Source organism: Peromyscus leucopus, chromosome 12 (assembly GCF_004664715.2).
Source record: "Peromyscus leucopus breed LL Stock chromosome 12, UCI_PerLeu_2.1, whole genome shotgun sequence".
Classification (NCBI taxonomy): Eukaryota; Metazoa; Chordata; class Mammalia; order Rodentia; family Cricetidae; genus Peromyscus; species Peromyscus leucopus.
This window is the reverse complement of record NC_051073.1, coordinates 46,897,875-46,918,655: the sequence shown is the minus strand read 5'-3', so window position 1 is coordinate 46,918,655 and position 20,781 is coordinate 46,897,875.

Sequence of the window (20,781 nt, the reverse complement as noted above, 5' to 3'; positions counted from 1 at the left end):
CGGACTCCATCCTGCCTTGCCATAGGCCAATGCAGCTTTATTTATCACCCAATCACAGCAACATATATTCACAACGTACAGAAAGACATCCCACAGCATAACCTCTCACTCCTCTCCTATAACTCACTCCAATAAATGCACTGCTCTGCTAAGCCATATTTGGGTGAATCATTTCTTTGGTCTGTACCTGGGACAAAGAAACATTCGTTCACATTTCTCAGAGAAAAGTCACACAACACATGGTCCAAACTAAAACATATATCACAATCTCCAACGCAATGTGGTAAGAAATGTTGTCTTTGGGAGGTAAGTTGAGGGCTCTGGCCTTGTGAATAGGATTAGCTTTCTTATGATATGGCTCAGACTTGAAGGAATCTTCCTCTGGCTCTCATTAACCTGAAGTCCAAATGTCCTCCCTTCCAGAGAATGCAGCAACAAGGCAACACAATACAAGTGTAAACTTGACTTCCAGCAGACACTAAACCTGAGAGGTCCTTGATCTTGAACTCCCAACATGCAAGACTGTGAGAAGTACATTTTTTCCTTTTAAAAGAACTATTTAATAGCAGGGGTTTTGTTACAGCAACATAACTAACTCTGAGGCCGAGGGTTCTATTAGAGAATAGTGATGGTAGGCTTGGTACTAAGGATATTTAAGTTATCCCTCTAACAGAAAATTTTTAAAAACTTTTAAAAGAAAAGACATATTAAAAAAAAAAAGATATCCACAACATCCAGGAATCTTCATTCAACTAGAGATCCCATTCTTCACATTTCTGTATAATTTTGGTTTCAGTGTTAAGCCTTTTTTTGGCTCTTTATCTTACTCTGTCACTGAGCCATCATTTTGAGTGAATCAGTATCTGACACCTTTCAGAGCGAGTTAGGATTTCCCTAGCTTATTTCCAGTGCTGTGCAGAGGAAACACGACCGTGGTCGATCCAAAAGTTGAATGACCTTAATCCTTAAACCGTGGTACCCCAACTACACAGTGGCCCCTTCCAAAAGCCAACAGTGAGCTCGGGGGCAGAGTGTAGGCTGGCGAGTGTGCTCTGTGCCAGTGTAGCACCAAATCTATGTGAAAATGGGGATACTTGTGCTTAAATGAAGGAATTGTTTTCTCACCTTTGTGGAGATAGAAATTTGACATACAAATTTATTTAGACATTAGGGATATGAAATTAGGAGCCAAAGACCCAGAGAGAAAGTTGGCCCCCAAAGTTATGGGAAGACATGAATAGAAAGATGACCGTGTAGGAAGAAGAGGGGGATCAGCTGAAGAGAGAAAGAGTACAAGGGGTGTGGATGGGATCGTGAATATGTTTAAAGTACATCATGTACATGTGTGAAAATGTCATACTGAAACTCGTTTTTACCATGGATATAGGCTAACAAGGAGATCTTATATGTGCTAAAATTAGAAAACAAACCTGTGAGAACGCAGAAACTGAGAGAAACTGAGAGTGTGGAAGGAGTGTCAGCTGGTGGGCATAAGAACTGCGGAAGCTGACATAGAGACCCTTCTCAAGTTCCGGGGTCAAGGACATGGGGCTCTGCTGTTGACGGTGTCCTGATACCTCTGTTCCCAGAACCCCTCGGTGCATGAGTTGACTTAGTTAGGAGAGCGGCATTTTAGTCTCCACGTTGGCTTCTGTGGGGCGGCAGCTGCTGTGTGTGTCTCTATGCCAAGCCTGTACAAGAATGCCTGACTTCCCCACTTAAACAAAGAAACAAACGGAACCTGTGAGACTGGCACTCTGACAGAGCCCGAGCAGTTTTTACCTCAAGTTCTACATTTCTTTGCAGTCTATGTTGCTACAGTCTTTAAATTTTCATGGGAAATTTGCATTCTCCTCCTTCAAGTAGCTGTACCAGTTTTTATACAAAAAAAAAAAAAATGATGTTTAATTCATTGACTAAAATAAACAATTTAGGGCATCAGCTACACGGTTTACTCCAGTTGCTTCCCATAATTCTCAGCTTGAGATAAGGGCTACTTCAGTTTGAGGAACACGGTCTCATAATAAATTTGTTCTCCTTGAGTTCTTCCTTGTGAGCCAGACAAACACAATAGCTTTCTGGAAACGTGTGTGTGTGTGTGTGTGTGTGTGTGTGTGTGTGTGTGTGTGTGTGTGAGAGAGAGAGAGAGAGAGAGAGAGAGAGAGAGAGAGAGAGAGAGAGAGAGCGCATGTGTGGGTGTGAGTGCTGCATGCACATGAATGTGTTTGCTGTGTTACAGTACATCATCTGATTACAAAGTCAGAAGGCAGTGTTCTACATATTTTAACCATTAATATTTGTGTTTAGAGGAATAAAATTAAATACTTGCTACAGAAAGATGGAATGTAATATCCAAACCCAGATATGCTAATTTATAGACATTTCAAATTTTCTCTTACATTAAAAGTGACTATGTTTTCCTTGAGCCAGGAACAGTTACCTTCTTTAATGGCAGGCCTGGAGGAAGTCCACTTTCTTCCACAGAAACCTCACTAAAGAACTCATAAGGAGAGCCAGCGAACAGAAGATACAAGCAGGGCCAAGACAGACAAGGACAAGAATTAGAATGAAAACTTAGCTAAGGGTTCTGTGGAAAGGACTTATTTCCATTAGATTTTATTTAAAATTTAATTATGTGAAGAATTAAATGTTTTTGTATTCTGATGTGTTCCTGGTAATTATTTAACGTTATTATTTATTAAAATCCTAAATAGAAATTAGTTTTTTTTTAAATTAAGTATTGACTCCCAATAAATCAAATCTAAATAATTAAGTATCATATTAATGGTGAGAGCATTCAGGGGGAGGAGGGAAGCCGGTGTGGAAGCCCCTCTTGGTAAAGAAGTTGTACGTGAAAATGTTATGACTTTCTGAGCTAGCAGTGATGAAGACTAAGACACGCCCCCACCCTTCCGGAGCTCACAGCCTGCAGAGTAGTGGGGAACCACAAACACAGCCCTGCAAACACAGTGCTGTGTGATCACAGCAAGAAGGAGCTGTGAGCAGGACATGAAGTCAGGGGGTTAGAAAGAGTCTTCGCAGACAGGAGATCCCTGGTAGCATTTTGAAGGAAATCTAGGTAAGACAGCGATGTGGACTTTTGAGCAGGAGGATTCCAAACTGAAGTAATTAATGCCTTCAGAGGTATAACATGGCAGCAGCAGCAGTGTGTGTGTGTGTGTGTGTGTGTGTGTGTGTGTGTGTGTGTATGTGTGTGGTGTGTGTGTGTGTGTGTTGTGTGAATGTGAAACGAGGAAAAAGATTGAGCCTAGGAGGCAGGAAATTCGTTCCATCTGTTGGCTAATCTTTGACACCCAAGTGATCAGAGTGGGTAACACATCTTCTCTAATAGCTGCTACTTTCCCCCCTCATCCTTAGTGCTGGGCTGGCTAACCGTGGGTTTGGGATTATATATGTTCCTCCTCTGCACAGCTTGGTAAGTCTGAATATCTGAATAAAAGTTCTCCCATTGGTTCCATGGGTTAGTGTCCTGTTTTTGTTTTTTTGTTTGTTTGTTTGTTTTGTTTTGTTTGTTTGTTTTTTATAGAGCAGGTACCTTCACTCTACATGTCTACAGATCGATGTCCCTGAACTTTGTCCTTGAGCTTAATGTCCTCCATCAGTCTACAACCAGGGCTCAAGCCAGAAACTCACAAGTATTATTTGATCTGCCCTCACCATTCACACTCAGGCAAGCACAGTCTCAAGAAAACCCAACTCCAAAGGAATATGCTCCTCTTCTTTCTTCTACTTCTACTGTGAGTTCCTTAGTTGGGGCTTGTAGTGGTTAGCTGTTCCAGCTTTGACCTGGAAGCACTACCCCTAGTGAGGCTTCCGGTAACTGCCATGCCTACCTATGATCTGCCCCTGAGGCGGGACTGAGATAGGAGCTCCTAAGACCCAAGATCCAGATATGCTGGCTCTCTTGGTTCTTTGTGATCCTGGATGCTGGATGGTAGACCGAGCAGAGTTCTCTAGAGAACCACACTGGACTGCACTGTGCCTCTCCCAGATCCTGCAACCAACCCCTTTACTGGCTGTAAGTTACCCCAAAATAAACCTTTTTAACTATGTGGAGTTGCCTTAATAAATCCTCCACTAGGGGGTCTCATGTAAAAGTGTCTTCCCTGGACATCATGTATTCAGCAGAACCATGTCCCAAGGTGCAGAGGTCTAACCTGGCACAGCTCTGCTTAAAGCCTTGCACATACATCACTGGTTGTGAAATGAAGGCCAAACATGTTGGGCAAATTCCTGTGTGTTCTGACTCCATCTCTTCAAACCTCACCTCCTACCACATGGCCCTAGATGCTTAGTTCTCCAGTTACACTAAGTTACCGAGAAGAGCTCTTCAGAGCCTCTACACCTTTGTACCTGATCTTTTTTCCCCTGCAGATTTTGGTCTGTCTATACCTCAACACCATAGCATGACCAGGGGTGGGTCTTAATGAAAAAGTAGATACTTGGACTTCAAGCAAGAACCACCAAACCAGTAACCATATTTTCTCTAGATCACCAGACGATTCTTGTATATGTGAAATGTTTAGAAGGACTGCCTAGAATGTTCTTTACTCTTACTGTGCCCGTCTTCCTGACTCCTTATAAACCACTTCACTCTCTTCATGTTACAATTCATATAATCTGTCTTTACTATCTCGAAGATAAAGAACATGGGTATCTATAGTCATACTCTAAACTTTCACATAGTGATTCAGCTACATTGAGGAAATGGGAAAAAGAATAGACCGAGAAGATGGCTCCGTAGATAATGTGCTTGCTGCACACCCATGAAGACCTAAATTTGATCCCCAGCATCCATGGAAAAGCCAGGTGTGGAGGTGTGTTGATCTAATCCCAGTGCTGAGAAGGAAGGCAGCCACAGGAGGATGCCCTGGGTCTGCTGGCCAGGCATGTGGCCGAACTGGTGCGCTGCAGGGTCAGGGAAAGACCCTGTTTCAAGGAATAAGGTGAAATGAGTGAAGAACAACCTATGTCTACCTTTGGCCTCTGCACACAGGAGCACACACATACACACACACACACACACACAATTCACACACACATACACACACATGCACACATGCACACACATACATATGCACACACATACATATGTACACACACATATACCATACACACACACATGTACACACACACATACACCACACACACACATACACACATATATATATACCACACACACATACACATATACACCACACACACACATACACACACATACACACACACACACACACACACACACACACACACACACGGAGGGTAGAAAAAGGGCAAGGAGCAAGCAACATATTAAACACAATTTCCTTGGGCACCACTATACTAAGACTTAGCACAAACTGGTGTGATGGCACAGGTCTGTATCCAAGCATTCCGAAGGTGGAGACAGGAGGATGGCGTGTTCTAGGCTGGCCAAGGCTGCAGAGTGAGTTCTGAACCAGCTAGGGCTGCCTAGGGAGGGCCTGTTTCAGAAAAACAAAACAGGAGTGGGTGGGGGACAGGCTATAACAAAACAAAGTTTAAAAAAAAAATGTTTCCCTAGAAGCACCAAGGATTGTTGGCTACAAATGGAGATGGATTCAGATGTACTATGTTGGGGACATGGATTCTAAGAACAAAGTGACAGTTAAGGGAATGTTGAAGATGATGAACAATTCCTGGCAAGGTTCCAAAGACAGCAGGACAGAATATTCTTTTTAGTCACAAAGAAATCATTTTCCTAGAAAATGCAGTGTTTTCTAAAAGTGTGTCTTGTGTGCTTTGTGTTCATACATGACCTGGTCAGGGTTAGTCTGTGAAAATCATAACCAGATAGTCATCTCCATGAATGTCTGGGCTATATTTACATATCATGCTAGATTCAGGACCTATGGATTAAACCAAAGAACAAATATCATCTCTGGCACTGGATGGTAGACTCATTCTCCTGTAAGTGATCACAGTAAGGCCGTCTAGAATGTCCAGACTGTCCAAAGGGCGCAGTTCTGCCTTGACTCACCCCACTCAAAGCCTCAACTTACATGGCCATCTGTGCCCTGGCTCCGCCCTGGCTCTTCCCCTCCCCCCTGCTCTCATGCCCCTCCCCTCTGCTCTCTCTCCAGCCCATTGGAAAGCACAGGTGCCTACAGAGGAGCAGGAAAGTCCCCTAATGGTCTTATCATCCCCGAGCGATTACCCAACCTGATTGAATCAATGCTGAATAAGATTGTCAAACAAATGCTAAGAAGAAACAAGCAAACAAAACACCAGAAATCAGAACGACCCCGAGGGTACCTTGAACACACTGTCAAACCCCGCCCCCCTCAAATGGGAGCCTCTCTAAATAGACCTATTCTATATGAAGACACTATGATAAAAAGGACACTTGATGATCTTTCCCCCATTCATAAACCTTACATATTCCTCTACAGTCTTTAGTCTTTTATTCAATGAATTCAGTACCAATTGTGTGCCAGGCACTAAGCTATACTTTCTCTGACAGATTCACAATGCATCATGAGCACCAGCTAAGTACAAAATGTGGTATATTTAAATGTGACATTATGCCTTCCTGGTGGTACCAATGGGAAAGAGTGATTAATTCTGACTAGGGCATTGGGTGGCAGCAGGGAATGGGAGCTACCGAGGATGGAACCCATACCTTCCTTTTATATAATGATGCAAAGGTTCCTCGAGAAGCTCCTAAAAGGGCATGGGGAGGAAATGCACGATTTACTCCGTTCACTTCTCAATGCCTCTCAAAACATAATGGAAGGCGAGCATCACACAAAGGTTTACTGTTTTGGCCTCGTCTACTGGCCCCTTTTTGAGTGACTCTGAGCACTTCTGCAAACCTGAGATCAACTGTTAAAATTGACTTTGCCTAACAGAGCGGCACAATCGTAGCTCTTTTCTCAAACAGGCGTTTTAAAAATGTTATCTCCCCCCACCACCACCACCTCTCTCTTTTTTACCATTGATGTATTGAGTTTGGTACTTGAGCCCAGAGGAAGTTCACCACTGAAACATACTTCTCAGTTCGAGTAGTCAATAGAATAGGCTTTGAATATATTTATGCTTTTAGGGTGAACTGTGAGGAGGACAGTAAAAAGAAATCAAAGCTGAAATCCACTGAACACATGTAATATTTAAGAACCTCCATGAAGAGACCTGCCTAATTCCTTGTCTCCGAGTGCTCTTGGGTCAGACACACAACAAACGTCTGTCAGAGAATGAACGTTCACTATACGTACGTAAGTAAAGTGATTTCTGTTTCTATTTACTCTGAGCTTCTGAATTTTTCCTTAAATTGATCAGATTTTTTTTAAGAAAGTACAGTATATTAAGGACATCAGTCAGGAAGTTTTGTTCTTCCCCACCCACAGTGAATACTGTCTTTCACCGCGGAGGACTCAAGGTCAGGGAATGCGGTGACCTTCCGAACCCAGCACAAAGGTGGCTTTTTTCCACCCTGCTCTCTCTTCACTGGTTTTTATGAGCCAGTGCCAGCTGAGTCTAGATGGTGCGAGCTTTACACTTGAATGCAACACTCCCTGCCCTCGGTTCTGGGAGCTCCACTCTGCTGCCTCCATCTGCTGCCTCCGATAAATGCTCAGATTTTAAATATGTTACGATCAGCATACGCCCAGTGAGGTTTTGCCGGCTCTCGGCTGCAAACGGCCCCACGGAGAAGGGTGGGGACTCTGAACCACAGACAAGCCCGCGGGCTCAGCGGCTGGCTGCTTGGGTACCAAGAATCAAGGCAGAGAGGGAAGACGGCTCTCAGGGAGGAGAGCTGAGAGCCGGGCTTTCAGGGAGAACATTTAAATGGTCTGGAGGAGCTTCTGGCAGAAGTCCTGCTGTGTCTTACTGGGTGCAAAGAGGCTATCAGAATCTCCACATGGCTCGGGAGAGCTCCAAAACAGGTGAACACAAGTGTGCTCATCTCGACCACATGATGGAAGGAAGTGAAATTTACATCGCTTCTCCTTTCTCTCGTCAGCACAACTGCCAACTGCTTTTGGGAAAGACAGAGTAGGACTGTGTGCAAGGGCTTTCTAAAGAGCAGGGCTGTGACTGTCTCGCAGTCACGTGATCGGAGAACATTAGAACTAGAAGGGGAGTGGGGGAACATCCAGCCCAATTCCTTTATCTTAGAAGCATCTTACATTCTCATGACTCAAGTTGATCCCTAGTAGCCCTTCTCCCGATTGTCTCCCTTCCGTTTTTTCCGCAGCCCAGCAGAGCTGGCTCTATCCCGACTCATGGCCAAACACCGCAGAACTACATTTACCTCCTGAGTTTCTTCTGCCTCACATTTGCTCTGACAGCAAAGGCTATCAGTTCTCCTTTTAACATGCAAGACTCGGCCCCTGGTTATTATCTCCTCTGCTACAGCTGGAGTCATATATTTTATCTTATTTTTTAAAAGAGTTTCATATCCAAGGGCATATAAACACACACACACACACACACACACACACACACACACACACACACAGAGGAGATATATCCTACTGAGCTCAGTTAGTGTTTCTTATATATACACAGGTTTAGGGCTGACTTAAGCTTGGGCTCATCCCTGAAGAAAACTGATTCTCCCTCCCTCAGCAGCCATTGACTGACTGCCTATACTTCTTCCTGTAGCCTATGGACACAGAGGTCTTTGTGCTCCCAGGCACACACTGGGAAACCTGGAATGTCAAGCCATCAGGGTCCCTTCTAGGGAAAGAATGCAAAACCAGTTTTCTGCCCAGAGGTCTGGAGGTGACCTGACTTCTAGCCTGGTGACCTTTGTGCAAACGTGTGGCTGGAGAGCCTCCTCCACACCTTCTTATTTAAACCCGTTTTTCTCATTCAATCTATAGAACTTGTCTTTATGGAAGGTGTCACAGGTAGTTTACAAAGAGTCTTGATGTAGCATGTCTTATCTTGCATTTAGATTACTTTGTTCCTCAAGGAGATTTGTGTGTGCTTTGTTGTGCACACGGGATTAAGTTCATTATCAAAAGATTAGTTTTCACCAGATTGTGTTGTGTTTAAAAGTGCCTAAAATAAACCACTCGGGGCCAGATTCCTGAAGTTTGAATCAACACTGGCTACTGAGTCGTGTTGTACCAAATGCCTTCTTGCTTCCTGCATCTCGTCCCTCTGCTGCCCATGAAGGTTCCAGAGATAACACAATGTGGGAGGAGTGTGAGTGGAGACGTGTGAGCTTTTCCGGATCATGTTGATAGAGTCATATGCAGGTGGTTTATGGTGTTGAGAGTTCAGGGGTGCAACATTGCTCTCACGTCCAGAAGTCACTCTCTCACAGCATGTGTCCTGGTCCTCTGGCTTTTGCACTCACCCCACCATTTCTTCCATGATTTCCCCTAAGTCTTAAGTGTATGAATTACTTTATAGGTACATCAGTTAGGGTTGGGCACCCCATGGTCATTTTGACCAGCTGTAGATCTCTGTAATAGCTCCCCTCTGCTGCCGAAAGAAGTATTTTGATAAGGGCTAGGAGCTGCACTAATGTATAGATGAAAGGATAAGTATTTCGATGGCAATTGGAAATTATATTAGTTTCGCAAAATGGTAGTTGTGGGTTCTTCTCTAGGGTCTACGGCCTCTCCAGCCATAGGTTCTTGGCTAGGCTCACAGTGCCAAGCCTGAGTTCCATCTTATTGAGCCTTAAGTCCAGTGAGAAAGCCGTTGGTTTCACAAGACGTAAGTGCCACTGTTGCACGGTTGGTGATGTGTTGCTGGGCTCGTCATTATTGGGTTCGTCGGATTTACAGCTGCATAGGACTGCTGGTAACTTTTCTGCTTTGACAGTTGTCATAACAGTTTACGGTGTTATAAGAGCTGGCCCTAAGGGCGGAGACTTCCAGGTCAGTACTCGTGTAAGTTCTCCAGGTCTGTGACTGTGATGTCTTCAGCAATAGGATCGCACTCATGTTTGGGGAGGCAGCCAAGGGCAATGGCAATAACCTACATGGTTTTTGGTCCTCTTGGCCCCTTGACCAACAATTTGAAGAGCAATATCTCTTGCCTGGCACTGGAATCTCTGTTAAGTAATCTATTGCTCTTGAGGGCATATTATCTCTTTGTGTAGGTAACTCCACTTAATCTATATACATATATAGCATATATATGTATCTCTATCTATGCTAGATATGTATTTTAAGTAATCATATAAAGCAAGTTTTTCCTTTGGACTATTGCAATGGCACAAAGGTCAATAAGTGCCAAATATAATTTGTTTTGGTGACTGACATTTCATTGGCCCATGGCCACACATATTAGCTGACTTAGTCAGTGCAACGATAGAAGACTCAGGACACTGAAGAGACCCCCTCACTGAAAATATTTACCACCTCTCTCTCTTTACTGAGTTTTCCAACATGTGTAATAGGCTTTTATTGTTTTTTGAACAGTGTCTCATGCAGCCCAGGATAGCCTCAAACTTACTATGTGGCTGAGGCTGCCCCCTGATCCTACTGTATCTACCTCTTAAGTACTGGGATTACAGGCATGAGCCATCATTCCAGGCTTCTAGCTGTATTGTAAGTTAGGACTGTATACTAAGTTTTTCCTTTGGACTATTGCAATGGCACAAAGGTCAATAAGTGCCAAATATAATTTGTTTTGGTGACTGACATTTCATTGGCCCATGGCCACACATATTAGCTGACTTAGTCAGTGCAACAGAGATGACCACTGTTGACCTCAAAACCCCTCATCAGGGTAAAAGGTGAAGTCTAAAGTCTAGGAAGGTCCTGTGTGATCTGGAGTTTCCAATACCCCTGACCTGCTCTTCTCCCTTTCCCTCACTCTGATCTAGCTGGTCTGTCATGCCGACCACCATTCTCCCAAACCAATCTTCCTCAAATAAACCAGGCATGGCTCAGCGGCAGAGCCTTGCAGTTTCTGCCCCTTCTGCCTTAATGGACCTTTGGAAGCACCACAAAGGCATATTTTTATCTAGTTTGCTTCTCTACTACACCCACAGGACCTGGGCATGATAGATGAGCAAGTTCTGGGAGACCATGATGCCACATTCCAGGTGGCATTCATTTATCCACATCCCAGCACAGGTTCTGTAAATGGTCTTGCTCTGAATGCTAAGAAGGTCAGGCACAAACAACCTAGATTTGTGAAGGCATTTTGATGTCCACCTTCACACTTGCTTCCTTCATCTTACGTCTTCCCTTGTAACCAGCCTCATGACACGCCTGACTCTCCAGCTATATTTCTACAATGCTTTAGAACTTACCCTTATACGCTTTCCACCCATCATTATTAAAACATATCTCCTTAGTTTCTATTACCTAAAGACCCTAGCACATTCTCTTCTAAGCTGATAAACTCATTAGAGGCCAAATATTAATGAATAATAATGCCTCTACCGCCTGGAAAATAATTTGCATTTAAACAACTTTTAGTGCCTGAATGCAAAGGGGTAAGTGATGGGGGAATTCTCAGCAGGCTCTAGGCCTGGGCCAGCTAGGGCAGCCACAGAAAGGTCCCTGAAGAAAAATCAAATCACAGCCCATACCTAGCTATCCACCCTGTCTCGGCAAGATGAGCCTAGCCATGTATATTCCTCAGAGCATGCATGCCACAGCTAGGCAGGGAGCCAATTAGAGGTGCTGGGAACATCTTAACTTGCATAGAAATAAGCCTGTCATTTGTGATATATGTACACACTTACACATAGTACTATCGATTCCTCCCATTAGAGCTTTGATAGCTTTTCATCTAGCTTTCAATTCTGCTGGCGCAAAACACTTCTTGGGAGAGAAAAAGAAAACTGTATGGGCATAGGTTCAGTCAAAAAAAAAAGAAAGAAAGAAAGACTAGTTGGGTAGGGGGTCAGATATGGGGACACAAATGGTAAGCATAGTCCTCCAGCACTGTCAGACAAGAGTCATCTGAACAAATAAAAAGAAGAGGGATTTAGCCACTCACAAGCACAGATGGTAATCTAGATTATTCCGTCTCTAGGGGACCAATACTTACACTTGACCTGTCTAGAATGCTCCCAAACTTTCCAAGACAGCATGTTGGGCCAAACATTTTGCCTAGTTTCTCCGAACCAGCTCCAGGTGGTCTGGCCCCCATGATTGTTGAAAATGAACAAGTTTTCTTTCCAATTACAGGAGAGGATAGCTTTCTTCTGTTCTCATCCACACAATGCCACACGGGCTTCTGAGTTTGCCACCGGGTAGAATGGGTATTGATCTGCCATCCCTCCAGGGAACCCTGACTTTTATTTCTTTCATTCTCTGGACAAGGGTGTTGCCTACAGAAGCTTTACAAGTTTTATCAAAATGTCAGGAGACAGTTTCAGTGGAAACTCAGGAGACCGTTAGCACAGATTTCAGACACTCAGTTTCTTGCCAGATACATAAAAACGCACCTTGTAATTACCAAAAACCCTGCCTGCAAAACTGAGTCTAAACTGACTAGAGAGAGCCCCGAGACTCCTCATGCCACTTGGAAGTGCATGTTGGTGTCTGTCAGAACAGACAAGGGATCCCTCCTTCAGCATGAGGTGCTGGAGACCCAGCTGCCTATAGAGAGGCCTCACTGTGGCTGACGTGCTTCAACGACTGAGTTCTGTAAAAAAGCCCAGCTGACATCTGCAACCTGCAGAAGGAACCAGATACTCAGCAGATGAGGAGAGCTGAGGGTCTGCACCCACTGAGGAACTTTCCCGCCGAAACAAAGGGCAGAGAGAAGCCGAGGAGGACATCTGAACACTTCATATCCCGCCGAAGGCATGCACCTGCCTTCCTAGGTTCTACTCTAGGCCAGAGGCAGTCACGTGTTTCTATGGAGATCCCTTGGAAGACTCACCAAAACCAAAACCGCTGGGCCCTCCCAGATGCCCCCTTTAGGCGATTGGGTGCAGCAGAAGAATGGCATTTCAGGCAAACTCTCAGGGCTGCCGTTGACACAGGTGCCACCCTGGGGAACTACACTCTCAGGTCACACTGTGTCTAACTGGCTTCCTGTCCCACTGTGGTCAAGGAAGATGTGGTGGTGGAGAGAGGGGGACGTTTCAGTTTCTGCATGGCGTGTGGGGCCGCCATGTCCATGCTCCCTTCAATACAGATAGGAAAGGTTAAAGAGCCGTGGACCCACCAACCTTTCTCCCAATCCCAGATCTGAAGGAGTCGCATCGGGGAGAGTAGTCCTCCTTCATCCACATTGCTTTTTCATCCACATTGCTTTCACAGTGACTCTCTGACAAATCTTGTGTGACCTGGCCCACAGCCACAGCCACAGCCACTGGCCCAGAGTTAGAGATCAGTAGATATACCTGGGGAACTCATAGATGAGTCACCTTGGTGAGGTGCTGTTTTTGATAGGGTTTTTTTTTTTTTTTTTTTTTTTTTTTTTTTTTTTTTTTGCACAAGTGAACACAGCAGGGCAGGAAGGACATGCTCAGAAAGCCTTGATGCAGACAGGAAAAGGAGTCCTCTATTGCCTCTATTGACCTTCTTGGCTGCTGGTGGTGAGAATTCAGCAGGAACTGGAGACAGGACTATCAATCTAAAATGTAGACAACTACTCTATAGTCAATTACAATGAACACCTGTGGTGGTGTGAGTGACTGGGACTCCCATAGGCTCATAGGTTTGAATACTTGGTCCCAAGTTAGTGGAACTATTTGGGAAAGAATAGGAGGTGTGGACTTGTTGGAGAAGGTGTGTCCTGGAGGGTAGTGGGCTTTGAGCTTTCAATAGCCCATGCCATCCCCAGTTAATCACTTCCCTCCTGCCTCCAACCCTCAGATTAGATTTAAGCACCAGTTACTGTTCCAGAGTAATGCCTACCTGTCTGCTACCATGGTCCCCACCATGATGGTCATGGACTAACCACCTGAAACTGTAAGCCCCCAACAAATTTCTTTTATTATAAGTTGCCTTGACCACTATCTTAGTTAAGGTTTCTATTGCTATGAAGAGACACCATAACCACGACCACGGCAATTCTTACAAAGGAAAACATTTCATTGTGGTGGCTAGCTCACAGTTCAGAGGTTTAGTCCATTATCTTCATGATGGGAAGCAAGGCAGCATGCAGGAAGACATGGTGCTGGAGAAACATCTGAGAGTCCTTACATCTTGACTCACAGGCACATGGATGTGCTCTGTCTCACTGGGCATGGCTTGAGCATATATGAGACCTCAAAGCTCACCTCCACAGTGACACACTTCCTTCAACAAAACCACACCTACTCCAACAAGGCCACACCTCCTAATAGTGCCACTCCCTTTGGGGCCATCTGCTTTCAAGGCACCACAGTCAGGGTATCTCTTCACAGGAATAGTAAAGTAACCAAGACAACATCCATGCTGCTTGTCCTAGAAAACTTGACCCTCAGCAGTCTTTAAAGTCAGATTTTTTTCTATAGCTTAGCCTTAGAATAGGAGCATTAGTAAACTAAAAAGTTGCCATGGTTTGGGACCATTTGAGGATGTTTGCGTGTAAAAAGAAGGAATCAGGGAGTTTTATTCACCTGGGGATATCTCTGAAGAGCAGGACTGAGGTTGAACACTGCACAGGACATCTGTCAGGAAAGATGACATGTTTATTTATATTCTTGTGCTTCCTCAGGGGTCAGCTGGGGCTCCGTCTTCTGTTTCATCCTCATTCCAGGACCCAGCCTGAGGGAACAGCAATCCTCAGGGTCCTGCTGATTGCCACGGCAGAGGCACACTGCATGCTAGGGACTGAAGCTTCTCTTCAGAAATAACACATTTCACTGGCTATGACGAGCAGTTGTGCAAATTCGTATCCACCTGGTACCTTAGACTATGGCTTTAATTTGGGAACGGGTCCTTTGCAGTTGTGTATGGTTAAAGGTTTTGAGGTGATATTGGACTTAGAGTGATCCTAAAACCAGTGACTCGTGTCCTGATGTGAGGAAGAGAGGACATAGGGACAAAGGGCATGCACAGAGAGGGGCAGAGACTGGAGCGACGCAGCTTAAGTCAGGAAAAGCCAAGGCTGCCAAGGACCCCCTTCCGGCACCTAAGAAGAAGCAAGGGAGGGTTCCTCTCCAGCCCTCAGGAGGATCGGGGCCCAGTCAACACCTTGACTCTGGACCTCTGGCTTCCAGAACTGCACACAGTGGTCTCTGGCTTTAAACCTCTCATTTATGGTAATTTGTTTTGCCAGGCATAGGAATCAACATCCTTGCCAAAGTGAGTCTGTGACATCACCATTACCCAAAGAGTTGCTGCAGGGGTCGTCCCACAGGCATGATGGCTTCCTTCAAGTCCTTCCTCTATCCCTCTCTCCTGTGCCCTGGGCCAATGGAGAATTTCACCTGCACCAACAGCCCCTTTCCTCTGGTTTCTGTTTGAGATTCACCAGTAGTACGAGTTGGGGATGGAAAAGAAGTCAGAATCTTTCTTATACCCTTCCTCTGCAAAGCCAGGCTGGCTCTGTTTGCGGTGAAGGTCATGGTTCCTGCCACGCAACCCTGCCTGCAGTTTCTACATCTCCTCAGGTGTCTGCTGACTATTTCTTCCCTGTGTCCCTCCACAGCCAGGGTGCGACAGCTGGTGTCTACAAACGTAACTTGCCTGTCTTCTTGGGGTTCCGTAACTCCACCCACAGGCTTGTCAACGGGCCTGTTATTAATCTCCCAGCAACTTCATTGAAGCATGCCATCTGTTTTCTGCTGGGACACAGAAAACACAGGAACAATGTACGTCAGAGGTGACTGCGCATCTCCAGTGGACAGTGACAACCTTGTTGAGCAGTGTCATTGAAACAGAAGAGGTAAAATCAGAGTGGTAGGCCTGTAGATCCCCTGGATTTTGGTTCTCCCTCCTTCTGACTGAGGCAGGATCTAAGCTTTGGGACAGGGTTCAAAGGGCAGCTTACTAGCTGTGATACAGAACTCCCAGAACCTCACTTTCTGTTCATGAACAGTGGATATAACTATACTCTTTTGGGGGGCATGTTGTGAGAATTAATATAGGACCTATAAAAAAAGAACCTATCTATAATGAGCAGAATGATGTCCCCTAAAGACTCCTAAGCTCAAATCCCCAGGAGTATATGGGTGTGTTAGTGTTAGCTGGTAAAGAAACAGAGACTGTGTGGGTGAGAGATTGCTTGCAGATCTTAAAAAAGAGAGATTATCCTAGGTTACCAAGGGGGCTCCATCCAAGAAAAAGGAAGAAGGTGGGCTTAGAAATTAAAGACATGGGAAGAAGAGGGAAGGCAGAGGCAACAGGAGACCCTAAGGAATCAGTGCGCAGTGCTGAGTTCTGAGATGTTTAGAGATGGAAGAACTCCAGGCTGCAGTCAACAAGGCAGCAGAGACCCTGATCCCACACATGCTGAAGCCTGTCTGCCACCTAGATGAAGCTAGAAATAGATTCTTCCCTGGAGTCTCCAGAAGGGACAGCAGCCCAGCCAAGGCCTTGTTTCAGCCTTGTGAGACTCAAGCAGTGAGGCCAGCTGAGTCCTTGGATTTCTGTTCCTTGGATCCTCCAGATAATACGCGATTTTAAACCCTTGAGTTCATTGCTCTTTGCTACCACAGTAATGGAAAGATAAATACATACATCTTGCATACATCAACTACATGTGTGCTATCTACCCTCAAAACACAGCGTTAGATACCAAAGTGCGTCTAGACCCCAGACACCACCAGCTCTCAGAGCCTGTATGCACTTTGATTTTAAAGTCTACCTGGAAGGTGACTTTCTGGTGCTTTCACACTTCTATGGCTATAAGGGTCCCCACATGAATATTACCAGCGGCAGGAAAAGCAGAGGCAGGAGCAAGAATCACTACACTGCCATGGCCAAGGAAAAACCAAGCATCTGCTGGTGTCTGCCATGCAGAGGGAAGTGCACCGAAGCTCGGATCACCACCTCAATGGCAGGAGAGACCTCTCTCAGTCCTATGGCCCTGTGTTAAAGCAGCTTCTGCTCCAACTAGTTCCTCTTTTGAGACGAGACTGACATGGAAGTTGGTAGATAGAGTGGGCATCAGCTGGGGACCAAAATCCAGCAGAAAGGAAGAGAAGAGGGTTCTGTGTCTTTGAAACCAGGGTGCTCCACTGCTCCCACACTTGGATATCAGAACTCCATATCCACTGGCCTTCAGACTTTAGCAGAAGTCCACCAGATTCTCAGATCTTCAGTTTTGTACTGACAGTTACATCATTGGCTTCCCTAGTTCTGAGGAGTTCAGACTTGGGATGAGCTATGCTATCAGCTTCATGATTCTTACCTTGCAGATGGCCTATCAGGGGACTTCCCAGAATCTACAATGACATAATCCATCCCTCTAATAAATACCCCCATCTATCTGACCATCTATCCATCCATCATTCCAGACAGCTATTTTTCCTACCTACTTATCTATGTACCTACCTACATATACGCATACACAGAGTAGGCTCTATGTATCCATGGTTCTGCATTCACGTTTTCAATCAACATGTGTGGAACACTCAGAAAAAGTATTATGACTTTGTAACTAGGTACAGATATTTTTCTTCTCATTACTTTTCTAAAGAATACAGGATAACATCAATTTACATGTTATATCCATTGTATCTACTATTGTAATCAATCTAGAGATGATCAAATAAGTTACATGCAAATACATTATTTGTGTTGAGAAACCTGTTGCTGAGCAATCTATGAGGCTGGATGTCTCAGCAGTCCCAATTTGGCAATGAAAGCCTTGAGGATTCCTGGAGAGCTTCTGGTCTAGTTCATGTCGGAAGGTCAAAGAAGTGTGCTTCTGATGCAGTGAAGGTTGGCAGCAGCAGCAGCAGCAGCAGCAGCAACAGTAGATGCATTCACCAGAAAGGAGCAAAAGCAGGTGGGCAAAGAACCACTGTTTTTCCTGTGACCTGTCTATAAGTGGGCTGTAGTCTAAAGGTGTCACCCACTCTACAGGAGGGTCCTCCCTTCCTAGTTAGTCCTTCTTAGAAATACTCTCACAGATCTGCCCAGAGGTGTTTTTAGCTGATTCTAGATCTAGCTCAGATGAATCATCATAAATGGTATATTTTCATATAACTCATACACACTCTCCATTTTTGGCTACCCTGTCCCTATCATGTGAGCCATTCTAATAAATCTTCTTTGGAATATATTTATCCTGTTGGTTCTGTTCCTTTAGAGAACCTTGACTAATACATCATTCTATATAAAGGACCTGAGAACCTATAGGTTTTGAAATCCTGTAATCAATCTTCCACAAATACCAAGGGATAAGTGTATGACAGAGCCTGTCCGGTCTGCCTCTCTGCATAACCCTGGCTAATACAGAGATACAAACATACCTAGGACAAACTCCTCCAAGCTGATGTGGTGAAAGAAGAGACACACATATAGAAATAAATATCTATTGACAAGGTGAACAGAGAGTCAGGGGACAAGTAATTGAATCTGTAAAGAAATGGTGAGTTATGGAAAAGACAGTAAATAGGGATAAGAAAGACTTCTTGAAGGTAATGTTTAATCTCAGCCTTGAAGGATAGTTTGGAGTTCATTGGATGAGGAAGAACACACACGTAGAGGGAACAACCTGGCTAGAGCACAGAAGCTAGAAAGCAGAAGAGTGAGCCAGTGAGAAGTGCCTGATCCCAGAGGAGAAGTGAGCTGCGATGACACTGGCCAGGGTATTAAAAATGTAAACCTCCTTTGAAAAGATCAGATGGGTTATGTAGAAATCTCAGTCACTAAATCATCTCCGGAATCATCACGTGATGTCTAATCTTGGGTGTCAACTTGACTACCTCTGGAATCACCTAAAACCCAAGCGGCTGGGAATGCCCGTAGGGATTTTCTTGATTGCACCATTTGAACTATAAAGACCCACCCTAAATCTGGGCAACACCTTCTGGTAGCAGCCCACATAAAAGGACATGGAAGAAGAATGGTTTTGCTTTTCGCCTGCTGGACTTTACACTTGATGGCAAGTTCATGTATCCTGATGCTATTTCAGTAGGTCCAATACAGACTGAAGACCAGCATCTCTTTAGGACCTCCCCGGGACTCCAGCACCATATTGTGACTGCTGCCACATCCACTCTCCTGGACTAAACAACTACTAGAAGTTTGGCCTTTGTATTGGGAGACCACCATTTTTGGAATGGCTTATAATCAGTCATGACCTTCGTAAGTCATAACACATACACACATAACACTGACAACACACATATATGGGGGGGGTCTTTACAAACATCACAGCTAGTAGAGTAACCACCTGTGTGAAGCTAGAAGGAAGTCCAGTTCAACAGAACTCGGTAGTCAGTGTTGGTTCAAACTCTGAGAGTCTGACACTGGGCAGTTGATTTCAGGCATATTTAAGTACAATACAATCTGGAAAAAAGTTTCCTGGTGTAACACAATCCCATATGCACAATGGGGCATAATTACATTGAAACTCTTTTCAAAGAACATGTCACTTCTTCCACGAAGATGGGTTCTGTAGATAGGCTACATGTGTTATCTTAAGGGCCTGGGGGAGGATCTAGTGTGGTTTCATTCATACAGATAATGCAGAGGACACCTAGGGTGTTAGCCACCTCCGGTCCTGCTTGTGGGAACTTAGGTGAACAAAGTATGGCATGGTCCTACGGAGAGCACAGAGGTCACCTGGGCTACTGACCAACTCCATTTTTAGTCTTGTGGGTGGAAAATAGATTATAGATTCCTTTGGAGAGACAATCCTGCTTGTTTAACATTCCAGGTTTTCCTAGTGATTATCTGTGAGCACAAGGATCTTTAAATGATGTCTTGTAACCCTGGCACTGAGGAGGAGGAGACAGGAGGATCCCTGGAGTTCACTGACCAGCCATCCTGGCTTATGTAGCAAGTTCCAGGCCAGACATGTTAAATATATATATATCAATCTTCATTTGAAAAATAATCAGAATGTCTGGGAAGATGTCTCACCTATAAACTTTTTTTTTTTCAAAATAGTTTCTGAGAAATGACACCCAAGGTTGTTCTTTGGTCTCTACAGGTAGGCGCAAACATATGCACTTGCACCCATACGTGCACGAACATGCATCACCCACACACACATAAGTAATTAGAAGCATCAAGACTAAGAAGAAAGAGAACACAGCCAAGAGCTGCAAACAGCTGATAAGCAGATCACTAATGAGTTGAATGCAGGAACTCAATGATGCTACTAAGGTCTGGTGCCAGGTAGGCTTCAAGCATAGTGCAAGAATCGGTTCACAGTTGTTTATGAACACTTCTTTATTCTCTCAATTGCCCTTCCTTGAGCAGTAACTGTGTGTCCGGCAACAAGAATGACCCAAAAGAGCTCTTTTTGTCTAGGAATGAGTTTGCACTAGCCAAAAAGACAGCCACATAAACAGATCACTTCAGTGGTTAACAACACGGAAACTAAGACGGCCATTTGACTTATGCTGGCCTTCTCTTGGGCTTTGGGCTTCTATGAGATCCTAGTAGGGCCATCAGGGAAGAAAACTGCATCCTGTCCTGTCCAAAGGCAATGTCTTGCTAGGCACTCAAGAGTCTGCAGCTGGCTTTCAGGGGGACCTGAGACAGCCCTGTGTCTCCCATGCCACTGTGTGCCTCGCCTACATGGAGCAAGTAATTTGTTACATGAAAGGCAACAATAAGTATATTACTGTATCAGCATGAGATTTTAGACAGGGTCAGAGGCAGATGTAGTGCTGGCTGGGAGGTAAAGGAAAGGAGATGTGTGGTTGAGACAGAAAGTGAGGGAGGAGGAACTAGTCACAAACTGGAAAAGAAGGCT